General features: G+C 49.9%; 1 pseudogene; it reads right to left on the bottom strand.

The window, feature by feature from the left end:
- Positions 1-13224: 13224 nt before the first annotated feature.
- Positions 13225-13431, bottom strand: LOC142260376 (U2 spliceosomal RNA; annotated as a pseudogene).
- Between the last annotated feature and the right edge of the window lie 511 nt (positions 13432-13942).

Raw genomic sequence — 13942 nt, forward strand, 5'->3', positions numbered from 1 at the left:
AATACACGTCAGTCAGCAGTGGCTGATAGTGTCAGAGTTCTCGTCATTAATTTTTGCTCCTAAAACCTGTGTTAGGTTCTTAGTGCGTCCGTGCTTGCATTTAAAAACCGCACGTGTGTGCCTGTCGGTGGCAGCGTACAGGTGCACTTGTGTGCGTTTTTACCAAACTATTATATAACGCACAAGTGTAGTGTATAATACACGTCAGTCAGCAGTGGCTGATAGTGTCAGAGTTCTCGTCATTAATTTTTGCTCCTAAAACCTGTTAGGTTCTTAGTGCGTCCGTGCTTGCATTTAAAAACCGCACGTGTGTGCCTGTCGGTGGCAGCGTACAGGTGCACAATTTGCACAAACTTTGATATAACGCCCAAGTCTAGTGAATACACGTCAGCACAGCATTGCAAAATGTGCAAGGGCGTTGGCAAGGAACAAGGAAGTGGACGTGATGGTGGTGCAGGCAGAGGCCGAGGTCGTGGGCAAGCTCTAATTTTGCCACAACAAAGGGCCACATCTAGTCGCTCGCACGTCCTGTCCCAAATTCTTGGGGACCGCAGCAGTACACCGCTCTTGAACCAAGACCAGTGTCAACAGGTTGTTAGTTGGATAGCGGATAATGCTTCCAGTCAGATTGGCACCACCACAAACACTCTGTCTTCCACACGGTCAAGTGTCAGTAGCCGTGATACTGCACCGCACATTTCAGAACCTGATCCTCCTTCCTACCACAAGGCTGAGTACACGTCCTCGGACATTAATGATCCCACACTTGGACACTCGGAAGAGCTGTTCACGTTTCCATTCGCACATTCTGGCCTCTCGCCAGCTCATGTTGAAGTGGGTCATGAGGAGATCGTATGTACAGATGGCCAAATATTTGAGCAGCCACGTTCTCACGAAGTTGGCAACGTGTCTCAACAAGGGGTGGACGATGATGAGACACAATTGTCAGGAAGTCAGGAGGAGGAGCAGGGTGCGGAAGAGGAAGACGACGTGGTGGATGATCCAGTAACTGACCCAACCTGGCAGGAGGATATGCAGAGTGAGGACAGCAGTGCACAGGGGGAGGGAGGCGTAGCATCCCAACAGGCAGTAAGAAGCAGGGTGGTGGCTCCAGGCAGAAGTCAGGCAACCGTTCCCCGGAACAACAACACGACACAAGGTGCCTGTACAAATGTTAGGTCTTCCCGAGTCTGGCAGTTTTTTAAGTTGGATCCAGATGATTCTAAAAAGGCCATTTGCAACACCTGCCGTGCCAGCATCAGCAGGGGTACCAAAACTAGCAGCCTGACCACCACCAGCATGATCAGGCACATGTCAGCCAAGCACCCGACTTTGTGGGAAGTACAACAGAGTCGAGGAGCAGTGCTTGCTAATGTCACTGCTACGTCTTCGCTGGTTGTGCATGCGAGCCAATCCCCTGTCCATGCTGCCTGCGAACAAGCCTCCTCCGGTCCTGCACCTGCAGTTGCCTACTCAGAAATAACACCATCATCAAGCACGTCCTTGTCCCAGCGCAGCGTTCAGTTATCCATTCAGCAAACCTTTGAACGCAGGCGCAAATACACTGCCAACACCCCACATGCCACAGTTCTAAATGCTAACATTTCGCGACTGCTTGCGCTGGAAATGTTGCCTTTAAGGCTGGTGGAGACAGAAGCATTCCGCGACCTGATGGCGGCAGCTGTCCCACGTTACTCGGTCCCCAGCCGCCACTATTTCTCCCGGTGTGCCGTCCCCGCGTTGCATAACCACGTGTCACAAAACATCACACGTGCCCTGAACAACGCTGTTTCACCCAAAGTCCACCTAACCACAGACACGTGGACAAGTGCTTGTGGGCAAGGCCGCTACATCTCGTTGACGGCACACTGGGTTAATATTGTGGAAGCTGGGACCCAGTCTGAGCGAGGGACGGAACACGTCCTTCCCACACCAAGGTTTGCAGGCCCTACCTCAGTCAGTGTTTCACCCACACTCTACAGCTCCGGAATGTCATGCTCTTCAGCCTCCTCCTCCTCCTGCGCATCCTCATCCACTGTACCCTCCACACCAGTCCCAAGCTGGAAGCACTGCAGCACTGCCTCGGCGAAGCGGCAACAGGCTGTGCTGAAGCTAATCTGCATAGGTGACAAACCCCACAATGCAGAAGAGCTGTGGACAGCTCTGAAACAGCAGGCAGATCACTGGCTCACACCTCTGAACCTAAAGCCAGGAAAGGTCGTGTGTGACAATGGCCGGAACCTGGTGGCGGCTTTGAGGCGAGGCCAGCTGACACATGTTCCATGCGTGGCCCATGTGCTCAACCTCGTGGTTCAGCGGTTTCTAAAGTCATACCCAGAGCTGTCTGATCTGCTGGTAAAAGTTCGCCGCCTGTCTGCACATTTTCGAAAGTCACCTACTGCTTCAGCCGGCCTTGCCGGCTTTCAGCGCAGTTTGCATCTTCCGGCTCACAGACTGGTGTGTGATGTCCCCACGCGTTGGAATTCAACTCTGCACATGTTGGTCAGGATATGTGAGCAGAAGAGGGCAGTTGTTGAGTACCTGCATCACCTAAGCCGTCGGGAAATGGGTCAAACTCCACACATAACACCTGAGGAGTGGAGATGGATGTCCGACCTATGTACCATCCTACAAAACTTTGAGGACTCCACCAAGATGGTGAGTGGTGATGACGCCATTATTAGCGTCACCATACCGCTACTCTGCCTTCTAAAACGGTCTCTGCTCAAAACCAAACATGATGCATTGCAGGCGGAGCGCGATGAGTTGCAGCAAGAAACAGTAGTGGGTGTGGGTGATAACACACAGCCCAGCCTCGTCTCATCACAACGTGCAGTGGAGGACTATGACGAGGAGGAGGATGAAGACATGGAGCAAATCTCCGGCCAAATTGAGGATATGACATGCACACCAGTCATATCCTCGGTTCAGCGTGGCTGGCCAGAGGACAGGGTAGATGAGGAGGAGGAGGAGGAGGAGGAGGAGGACAGCATCTTCAGTCAACGTGTTGGTCAGGCTACTGAAGTCCTGGCTGTTAAGAGTCTGGCGCACATGGCTGACTTTATGGTAAGCTGCCTGTCTCGTGACCCTCGCGTTAAGAACATCTTGGCCGACAATCATTACTGGTTGGTAACACTGTTAGACCCACGCTACAAGGAGAACTTTATGTCTCTTATTCCCGAGGCGGAGAGGTCAACCAAAATGCAGCAGTTCCGGAAGGCCATAGTCACGGAAGTAGGCAAAGCATTACCCTCACAAAACGCTAGCGGCATAGGTCAGGAATCAGTGGACAACCAAGGCGTACAGCCGAGAGAGGCACAAGTCCAATCCGCCAGAGGTAGGGGAACAGTCTTTAAGATGTGGGACAGTTTTCTCAGCCCCTCACGTACCACAGCCCCTGAGGTGCGGGGTAGTGCCACAAGAAATCCTAAGTTTGCCCAGATGCTCAAGGAGTACCTTGCAGATCGAACAACTGTACTCCGACATTCCTCTGTGCCTTACAATTATTGGGTATCCAAGGTGGACACGTGGCATGAATTGGCTCTCTACGCCTTGGAAGTCCTGGCCTGCCCTGCCGCTAGCGTTTTGTCAGAGCGTGTTTTTAGTGCCGCAGGTGGAATCATTACAGATAAACGCACCCGCCTGTCAACTGAAAATGCTGACAGGCTGACTCTGATCAAGATGAACAAGGGTTGGATTGGGCCAGACTTCACCACACCACCAGCAAATGAGAGCGGAATTTAAAGTTTGTAACGGGAATTTGCCATGTACCTCCAGTCACCCATGGGTACACACTTCTGGACTTTGGATAATCGCTGGACTGCTCCTCCTTCTCCTCATGCGCCACCATGATGACCGTTACAAGAGTTAGGCCTTTGTTTCAGGTATACCCCCAGTGGTAAATTTTTTCGCCCATTCTTTGCAGAATGGACATTACAACGACAGGAGACCCGCTCCTTTGCAATGGGAACAATGTTTTGAGGCCCTCATGCACGTCTCTATGCAGGGACAACGTGGAGCCTCCCAATTTTTGGCTGCCCTGCCAAAGGGCTATACTATAATACACCCACTTCCTGACAATGGACACTTAATGTTTTGAGGCCCTCATGCACGTCTCTATCCAGGGACAACGTGGAGCCTCCCAATTTTTGGCTGCCCTGCCAAAGGGCTATACTACAAAAGACCCACTTCCTGACAATGGACACTTAATGTTTTGAGGCCCTCATGCACGTCTCTATCCAGGGACAACGTGGAGCCTCCCAATTTTTGGCTGCCCTGCCTAAGGGCTATACTATAATACACCCACTTCCTGACAATGGACACTTAATGTTTTGAGGCCCTCATGCACGTCTCTATCCAGGGACAACGTGGAGCCTCCCAATTTTTGGCTGCCCTGCCAAAGGGCTATACTACAAAAGACCCACTTCCTGACAATGGACACTTAATGTTTTGAGGCCCTCATGCACGTCTCTATCCAGGGACAACGTGGAGCCTCCCAATTTTTGGCTGCCCTGCCTAAGGGCTATACTATAATACACCCACTTCCTGACAATGGACACTTAATGTTTTGAGGCCCTCATGCACGTCTCTATCCAGGGACAACGTGGAGCCTCCCAATTTTTGGCTGCCCTGCCAAAGGGCTATACTATAATACACCCACTTCCTGACAATGGACACTTAATGTTTTGAGGCCCTCATGCACGTCTCTATCCAGGGACAACGTGGAGCCTCCCAATTTTTGGCTGCCCTGCCAAAGGGCTATACTACAAAAGACCCACTTCCTGACAATGGACACTTAATGTTTTGAGGCCCTCATGCACGTCTCTATCCAGGGACAACGTGGAGCCTCCCAATTTTTGGCTGCCCTGCCTAAGGGCTATACTATAATACACCCACTTCCTGACAATGGACACTTAATGTTTTGAGGCCCTCATGCACGTCTCTATCCAGGGACAACGTGGAGCCTCCCAATTTTTGGCTGCCCTGCCAAAGGGCTATACTATAATACACCCACTTCCTGACAATGGACACTTAATGTTTTGAGGCCCTCATGCACGTCTCTATCCAGGGACAACGTGGAGCCTCCCAATTTTTGGCTGCCCTGCCAAAGGGCTATACTACAAAAGACCCACTTCCTTCCAATGGGCACTTCAGGTTTACAGGCCCTCATGCACGTCTCTATCCAGGGACAACGTGGAGCCTCCCAATTTTTGGCTGCCCTGCCTAAGGGCTATACTATAATACACCCACTTCCTGACAATGGACACTTAATGTTTTGAGGCCCTCATGCATGTCTCTATCCAGGGACAACGTGGAGCCTCCCAATTTTTGGCTGCCCTGCCAAAGGGCTATACTACAAAAGACCCACTTCCTTCCAATGGGCACTTCAGGTTTACAGGCCCTCATGCACGTCTCTATCCAGGGACAACGTGGAGCCTCCCAATTTTTGGCTGCCCTGCCAAAGGGCTATACTACAAAAGACCCACTTCCTTCCAATGGGCACTTCAGGTTTACAGGCCCTCATGCACGTCTCTATCCAGGGACAACGTGGAGCCTCCCAATTTTTGGCTGCCCTGCCTAAGGGCTATACTATAATACACCCACTTCCTGACACTGGACACTTAATGTTTTGAGGCCCTCATGCACGTCTCTATCCAGGGACAACGTGGAGCCTCCCAATTTTTGGCTGCCCTGCCTAAGGGCTATACTACAATAGACCCACTTCCTTACAATGGGCACTTCAGGTTTACAGGCCATCATGCACGTCTGTATGCAGGGGCATTGGTGAACCTCACAATTTTGGACTGCCCTGGCAAAGGAAAATACTACAAAGACTCAGTTCCTCAAAATGGGCACATTAGACTCAGAGGCCTTTATGTACGTCTCTTCTCAGGGACATCGGAGTGCCACACAATGTTTTACGTAAAATCTTTCATGTATTGATCTCAAAAAGTAACATACATTAGCTCTATCTCACTATTGGGTATGTGCCCTTAACATTTCCGCTATGAAAAATCATTTTGGTGTCATTTTGGAAGGTTTTCTGGTGAGTCCGTAAAAATGGCGTAAAACGCGGACAAAATTATTCACAGCTGTGACTTTTGAGTGATAAATGCTTCAAGGGGTCTTCCCCATGCTGTTGCCATGTCATTTGAGCACTCTTCGGAGACTTTTGTGCCATTTTTAGGGTTTCTACATGCTGCCGGTGGTCATTTCACAAAAATACTCGGGTCTCCCATAGGATAACATTGGGCTCGGTGCTCGGGCCGAGTACACGAGTATCTTGGGAGGCTCGGCCCGAGCTTCGAGCACCCGAGCTTTTTAGTACTCGCTCATCACTACTAATAAACCTAAAAAATAAAAATAAATTGAATAAAAATCATGAATGTTGTGTTATAACAGGAAATTCGGTGTAAGAATGAATATCCGGGATGAGAGTTCAGCGAATGAGTTATAGAAATTGTTACAAAAAGGAGTGTGTACGGTTTATGCGTAAATTTTCAGAATGCGTACATGAAAATTATATGTATGTGAGAATGTCCCCCATGCTTTGTAAAAAGTTATTTATGAAAATGTAAATAAAATATATAAAAATGCCTAATTATTTATAATTTATGAGAAAGATATATATGTATGGAAGAATGTTATAAGGTGTCCAAGAACCATAAAGAAAAAGGGTGCATATATAATGTTAGAGGTCTAGAGTTCCACCAGGCTATATCACCCCTAAAGAAATAGAAAGAAGACCTTACTACCTGTGTACCCCAAAAAAAGCTATATTTCTTAGCCAGGATTATGGTGGAGATATGCACAAGTGAAATAAGAATATAAAGTAATACAATAAGATTATAAAACCAATATGTGTGCATTCATGCACCACCCGGTACGCTACCCTTGCCAAATTGCTCACTCTAGATCCCCACACGATCCATGAAGCCGTTCCCCCGGTCACACCGCCTGCTGCCGGTTCCCACTCATCCCTGGGGGAGTTAGGCGAGTGGTATCGAGAGCTACATGTCGGCACTGATGATACCCCCATACACCACAAGGAAGGGGTATACCGGGTGGTACAGGAGTATGAGCGGGTTTTTAGCAAGCACCCTCTAGATTTTGGGCAGATTAAAGGGGTTCAACACCACATCCCTACCGGTACACACTCCCCTATTAAAGAGAGATACAGGCCTATTCCCCCTGCGCACTACCAATGCGCCAAAGACATGTTGAGGAACATGAAGGAGGCAGGGGTTATTAGGGACAGCTGTAGTCCCTGGGCCGCTCCGTTGGTGCTGGTTAAGAAGAAGGATGGCACCATGCGGATGTGTGTGGATTACCGGAAGATTAACCAGATAACGCATAAGGATGCTTACCCTCTGCCCCGCATCAAAGAGTCCCTGGCCTCGCTGAGAACCGCTAACTACTTCTCCACCCTTGACCTCACCAGCGGGTACTGGCAGGTGGCCGTGGCACCGGAAGACCGAGAGAAGACTGCCTATGGGACCGTTTTGCTGTACTTGGATGATGTGATTGTGTACTCACAGACGTATGAAGCCCACCTGGAGCACCTAGCCGAGGTGTTCGCGTCCCTTGCCAAGTATGGGATGAAGTTGAAGCCCTCAAAGTGTCATCTGCTGAAACCCAGAGTGCAGTACCTAGGACATGTGGTTGGTGCGGAAGGTGTCGCCCCCAACCCCGAGAAGATCACCGCCATCCAAGACTACATAAGGTACATAAAAGGTACATAAAATGAGAATAATGGGGATAGGGGAAATATGTGTAACTGGGTTAAAAACTGGCTCAGTGATAGGAAACAAAGGGTGGTTATTAATGGTACGTACTCGGACTGGGTCTCAGTTCATAGTGGGGTACCACAGGGGTCAGTATTGGGCCCGCTTCTTTTCAACATATTTATAAATGACCTTGTTGGGGGCATGCGGAGTAGAATTTCAATATTTGCAGATGATACTAAACTCTGCAGGGTAATCAATACAGAGAGGATAATTTTATATTACAGGGAGATTTATGTAAATTGGAGGATTGGGCTGAGAAGTGGCAATTGAAGTTTAATGTAGATAAATGTAAGGTCATGCACTTGGGTAGAGGAAATAACATTTATGATTATGTACTTAATTGTAGAACACTGGGTAAAACAGACACAGAAAAAGACTTGGGTGTATGGGTGGATGGTAAACTTCACTTTAGTGGACAGTGTCAGGCAGCTGCTGCCAGGGCTAATAAAATAATGGGATGTATTAAAAGAGGTATAACTGTTCATGAAAAAAATATAGTTCTACCTCTGTACAAGTCACTAGTGCGACCGCACGTAGAATACTGTGTACAATTCTGGTCACCGATATATAAGAAGGACATAGCTGAACTGGAGAGGGTGCAAAGAAGAGCGACCAAGATTATTAGAGGAATGGGGGGGATGCAATACGAAGACAGGTTATTAAACTTGGGGTTATTTAGTCTGGAAAAACGAAGGCTTAGGGGAGATCTAATCACAATGTATAAATATATGAGGGGACAGTACAGAGACCTTTCCAAAGATCTATTTACACCTAGGCCTGCGACTGGAACACGGGGGCATCCGCTACGTCTTGAGGAAAGAAGGTTTAATCATAATCACAGACGAGGATTCTTTACTGTACGAGCAGTGAGACTATGGAATTCTCTGCCGCATGATGTTGTAATGAGTGATTCACTACTAACATTTAAGCAGAGCCTGGATGCCTTTCTTGAAAAATTTAATATAACCAGTTATGTATATTAGATTTTATGACAGGGTATTGATCCAGGGAACTAGTCTGATTGCTGGATGTGGAGTCAGGAAGGAAATTTTTTCCCCATTGGAACTTGTTTGCCACATTGGGGTTTTTTGCCTTCCTCTGGATCAACATGTTAGGCTACGGGTTGAACTAGATGGACTTAGAGTCTCCCTTCAACCTTAAAACTATGATACTATGATGACTGGCCGAGACCGACCACAGTGAGGGAAGTGAGGCAGTTTCTGGGCCTGGTGGGATATTACCGTCGCTTCATTAAGGGGTACACAAAGATGGCTGCCCCCATGCAAGACCTCCTCGTAGGACAGACCAAGGGTGGTAGATCCCTAGTAGCCCCATTGGTGTGGGAAGAAAAGCATGAGGAATCCTTCCGCCAGCTGAGAACAGCCCTGACCGGAGAGGAAATCCTAGCGTACCCTGACTACAGCCGCCCATTCATCCTCTACACCGACGCCAGCAATGTGGGCTTGGGGGCTGTTCTATCCCAGGTCCAAGACAGAAGGGAAAAGGTAATAGCTTATGCTAGCCGAAAACTCCGACCGACTGAGAGGAACCCTGAGAACTACATCTCCTTCAAGCTTGAGCTCTTGGCACTGGTGTGGGCTATCACCGAGCGGTTCCGCCATTACCTGGCAGCAGCCAAGTTCACCGCGTACACAGACAATAACCTGCTGACCCATCTAGATACGGCCAAGCTGGGCGCGTTGGAGCAGCGGTGGGTGACCAGGTTAGCCAACTACGATTTCACCATCAAGTACCGGGCCGGCCGTACCAACGTCAATGCCAATGCACTCTCCCGGATGCCCCACCTGTCGGAAGAGGGGCCAGAGGATGATGACCTTGAAGAGATCGAGTTGCCTGCATTTCACCGGCCATTCACTGAGAAGGTGCACGTCTACCAACAACGGGTGAACCTGGATCCGCTGCCCCGACAGGACTGGCAGGAAGCTCAGGACCAGGCACCTGCTGTCCGCCTGGTCAAGACTCTAGTGGAACAGGGTTCTGCTGGGATAGACCCTGCTGCCCCTGCCGAAGCCCAACGTCTGTGGCAAGAACGGACCCGGCTATACCTACACCAGGGGAAGTTGTATCGCGAGCTGATTAATCCAAAGACTCACGAGAAGATCCGCCAGCTGGTGATTCCCCAGGCTAACGTGCCCACCGTCCTGCAAGCATACCATGATGGTGCAGTGCACTTCGGGTGGAAGAAGCTAGAGATGTTGTTAAGAGAGCGGTTCTATTGGAGTGGAATGCGGGAATCTGTGGAGGCCTGGTGCCGAGAATGTGGCCCTTGCGCATTGAGAAGGAAGGACGAGGCCAGCCAGAAGGCACCCCTACACCCGATCATTACACACCAACCGCTGGAGCTGGTTGCCCTTGACCATGTAAAGCTCACCCCCAGCCGAAGTGGGTACACCTACGCTCTGACCATCGTAGACCACTACTCGAGGTTCCTGGTGGTTGTCCCAGTTAAGGACTTAACCGGCCGCACCGCTGCTAAGGCTTTCCAGGCTTATTTCTGTTGACCGCATTGGTACCCGGAGAGGGTGCTTACCGACCAGGGTCCGGCCTTTGAAGCAGAGGTATTCCAGGAATTCTGCCAGTTGTACGGCTGCAAGAAAATCCGGACCACGCCTTACCACGCCCAAACCAATGGCATTTGTGAAAAGATGAACCACTTGGTCCTGGGCCTCCTCAAGACGTTACCACTGGAAGAGCGGAACCTGTGGCTGGAGAAGCTACCTGACCTGGTCGATATGTACAACAACATCCCTTCCAGCTCTACGAAATGCACTCCAGCATACCTGATGAGAGCTCGTCCCGGCCGGCTACCAGTGGATCTGGAAATGGGCTTGGAAGCTTCAGAAGCACTCCTGTCGACAGCTGAATGGGACACTCGGCGGAGGACACAGTACCGACAGGTCCAGGAGTATGTTGAAAAGAACTTGTGCCGGAGTCGGGGACAACAGGAGCAGTGCTTCAACAAGAAGGCGCCTGCCGGTTCCTTCCAACCTGGGGATGTAGTGCTGAAGCGGAAAAGAAGGGCCCACAAGCTGGATGATCAATGGGAAAAAACCCCGTATGTAGTCCAGCCCACAGGATGGGAGAATGGGAAGGCCTACCAGATCAGCCGTGACCAGGGGGGGACTTTGGCCACGGTTTCCCGAGACCACCTGAAGAAGTGCCCACCAGCATTGAGAGTAGCGGATGAGGCTCCAGTTCCCAGTCCAGTGGAGAAGGAAAAAGAGGTAATCCACACCATGATGGGTGATTTTCCAGCAGACTGGCCTACACAGAACGGTGCGGTGATCCTTCCAGTGATACTGTTCCCACAACCCGTGGATGAAGAAATGATGGAAACGGTTAACCGCGAGCCAGTGCCCAGGGATGTACCTGTACCCAGCTCCCCTACGCCTCCGCCTGCCCCACATGATAGCAGGGAGGAGGAACTGACTGTTCCCTCTGCCCCACTGCCTGTCACCACTGACACCGGACCCCGAAGGTCCACTCGCCCCAACCTAGGTAGACCCCCACTTAGGTACAGGGAAACTACTCTTTAAAAGGGGGGGGCTTTATGTGTTGAGTGTACCAGTTTGAAAGTTTTAAATGATAAGTAAAGATGATCAACCAAAGAAGTTTACCTGATTGAACCGTGATTAAACCGGCCGTTGCCGGCAACTGTTGTCCCCGTAGGGACTGTGCAACCATTGCGTAAGGAACTGCTTACGGACAAGCCCGAGAACTTGCAGGGCAACCACAAACTTAGTGCAATGTAAATAAAAATGTTTGTTGGCTTGACACCGTTACCGCCTCCGGAGAGGCTGATTTGGGAGGATGGGCCTGGAGGAAAGGGATGGCCTAGGCCCGCCACTACCGTAACCGGTGGCGATCCTCCGGGGGTTCAGGGGTCCCCTTGGACGTGGGCCCCCTGAAAGAGACAGAACCCGCTCGGGCAACTTGGTGCTGGACTGGGGTCAAGGGGTGCTGCCCGCTTCTTAGGGGCAGCATCAGGGCCAGGTTGTTTGGGTGGGAGAAGAGCGGAAGCTGTACCGTTGTAAAATGTTTATGATGCTTTTACATGTTTTACCGTTTTTTTAAGCCAGCACCATCCGGCAGGGCCTACGGACCCCGACCAGGCTAGGAGTCGCCGTAAAACCAGTCAAATCCGTTAGCGACAGGAACCTCCAGGGTTTCCCAGCAGTCAAGACCCGATTGAAGGCAACAGCTCACACCGTAGAGGGAAGCACAGTCACCGCCAAGGCTACAGTTCCCAGGGCCAGAGCCTGCGGGCAAAAGGGGCTCCCTCAGCATCCATCCAAGCTGGGGAGCGGGTTACCGGTGGGAAGCCCGCTAGATTTTGGGGGAATAAAAGGGGTCCAACACCACATCCCCACAGGTGCACACCCACCCATCAAAGAGAGCTATAAGCCAATACCACCTTCACATTGCCAGTGTACCAAGGACATGTTGAGCAACATGAAGGCGGCTGGGGTTATCCGTGACAGTTGTAGCCTTTGGGCAGCTCTGTTGATCCTGTTAAAAAAGAAGGACGGCACCACTCCCCGTATTGAGGAATCGCTAGCTGCATTGAGAACTGCAAATTATTTTTCTACCCTTGATCTCACTAGTCACTATTGGCAAGTGTCCGTTGCTGAGGCAGACCGGGAGAAGACCGCCTTCGCCACCCCTATGGGTCTCTGCGAGTTCAAAAGCATGCCCTTCGAGCTGTGCAATGCGCCAGGAACCTTCCAGAGGCTGATGGAATGCTGCTTGGGACAAGATTTTAGGGTGTATAAAAAGGGAGATTATATCCCGTGATCCCAACGTATTGTTACACCTCTATAAATCACTTGTAAGGCTACATCTGGAATATGGGAACCAGTTTTGGGCTCCACATTTTAAAAAGGACATTCAGAAGTTAGAGTCAGTTCAAAGGTGGGCAACTAGACTACTACAAGGAATGGAAGGCCTCCCATATGATGACAAGTTGAAAAAGTTATTAAGTGATTATTGGCTGCAATGGGGCTTTCTGGCTGGTGCCAGCCTCTCTTCTTAGCACACAGGAACCACAATCCCTACACCATGCTTCAATGGATTCTCTCATCCCAGCCCAGTAAAACTACATATTTTACACAGTCATAAGCAGCCAAAAGGGATCTATTCTATTCAATTGCAAATGATCTAGATAAGACTGAGAATAAGATACTGCACGGGACATAGCAGAGTTGGTCAAGTTGAGTGGAGATGAGTTTGCTATTTGGCACAGCTTTTTGCATCAATAAAGCAAGTAAAAGGTGTGAAAGATAAAAAAAAGGGTGAAAGTGTGAAAAGTGAATTGGCCAAATTGAGGTGCATATAAAGTTTTTGCTTTCTTTCAATTCACTAATGGGGCTCATTTGAATCAGGTGAATTGAGTTCTGCTTTTGGAAACTGGGTTAAGAAGGGGTGCACCGGTCCTGGAGGTACTGCAATACCAGGTCAATGCGTGCAGTGGACAGAGCAAGATTTTTTCCATCTCCTTGTTCTAAAAATCCATTTAATATATGGTCCCCAGAGAGGGGACGTATCAGATATTAAACTGATAAGAACAGATTTAATTTTTTTTTTTTTCTGTTTATCAGTAGGACTTCAAAATAACAAAGGTGATCGCCTCCCGTTGCCTGGGAACCGTCCAGGCACAAGAGGGCTATGTGTCACCAGAAGGCGCACACACTTCCTCAAGGCCGGCAGACGTGCAATCCCAGGCACCTTCCAGTACCGACCAAGGTAGCGTCCTCCGAAACTACACTTGATCTTAGCCAAAAGGCCGAGAAGCTATAACCCGAATTGGTTACGGCCTTGAGTGGCACCCTGGCCTATACCGGACACATCTTAGGGAGAGGGAGACAAACCCACGCCTACAGAAGACATTTTGTCACCCAAGCCAACCCTTGAAAAGGCTGTTTTGCAGAGCAAAAACAAGAAGAATGGTGCTTTTTGCAGCCGCCGCCCACTGCAATGAATCTGAATAACTCCTCCTTTTGGACACAAGCACCTCCCCTCCCCCTTGCAGTCTTTCCAATTCATGATACAAAAAGACGGACGGACAGGACAGGACAGGCTGCCTGACTTTCCGTCACTGCCACCCTTTGCCATCCTTGCCCGTAGAAAGCCCTTTC

This window comes from Anomaloglossus baeobatrachus (genome assembly GCF_048569485.1).
Source record: "Anomaloglossus baeobatrachus isolate aAnoBae1 chromosome 11 unlocalized genomic scaffold, aAnoBae1.hap1 SUPER_11_unloc_1, whole genome shotgun sequence".
Taxonomy (NCBI): Eukaryota; Metazoa; Chordata; class Amphibia; order Anura; family Aromobatidae; genus Anomaloglossus; species Anomaloglossus baeobatrachus.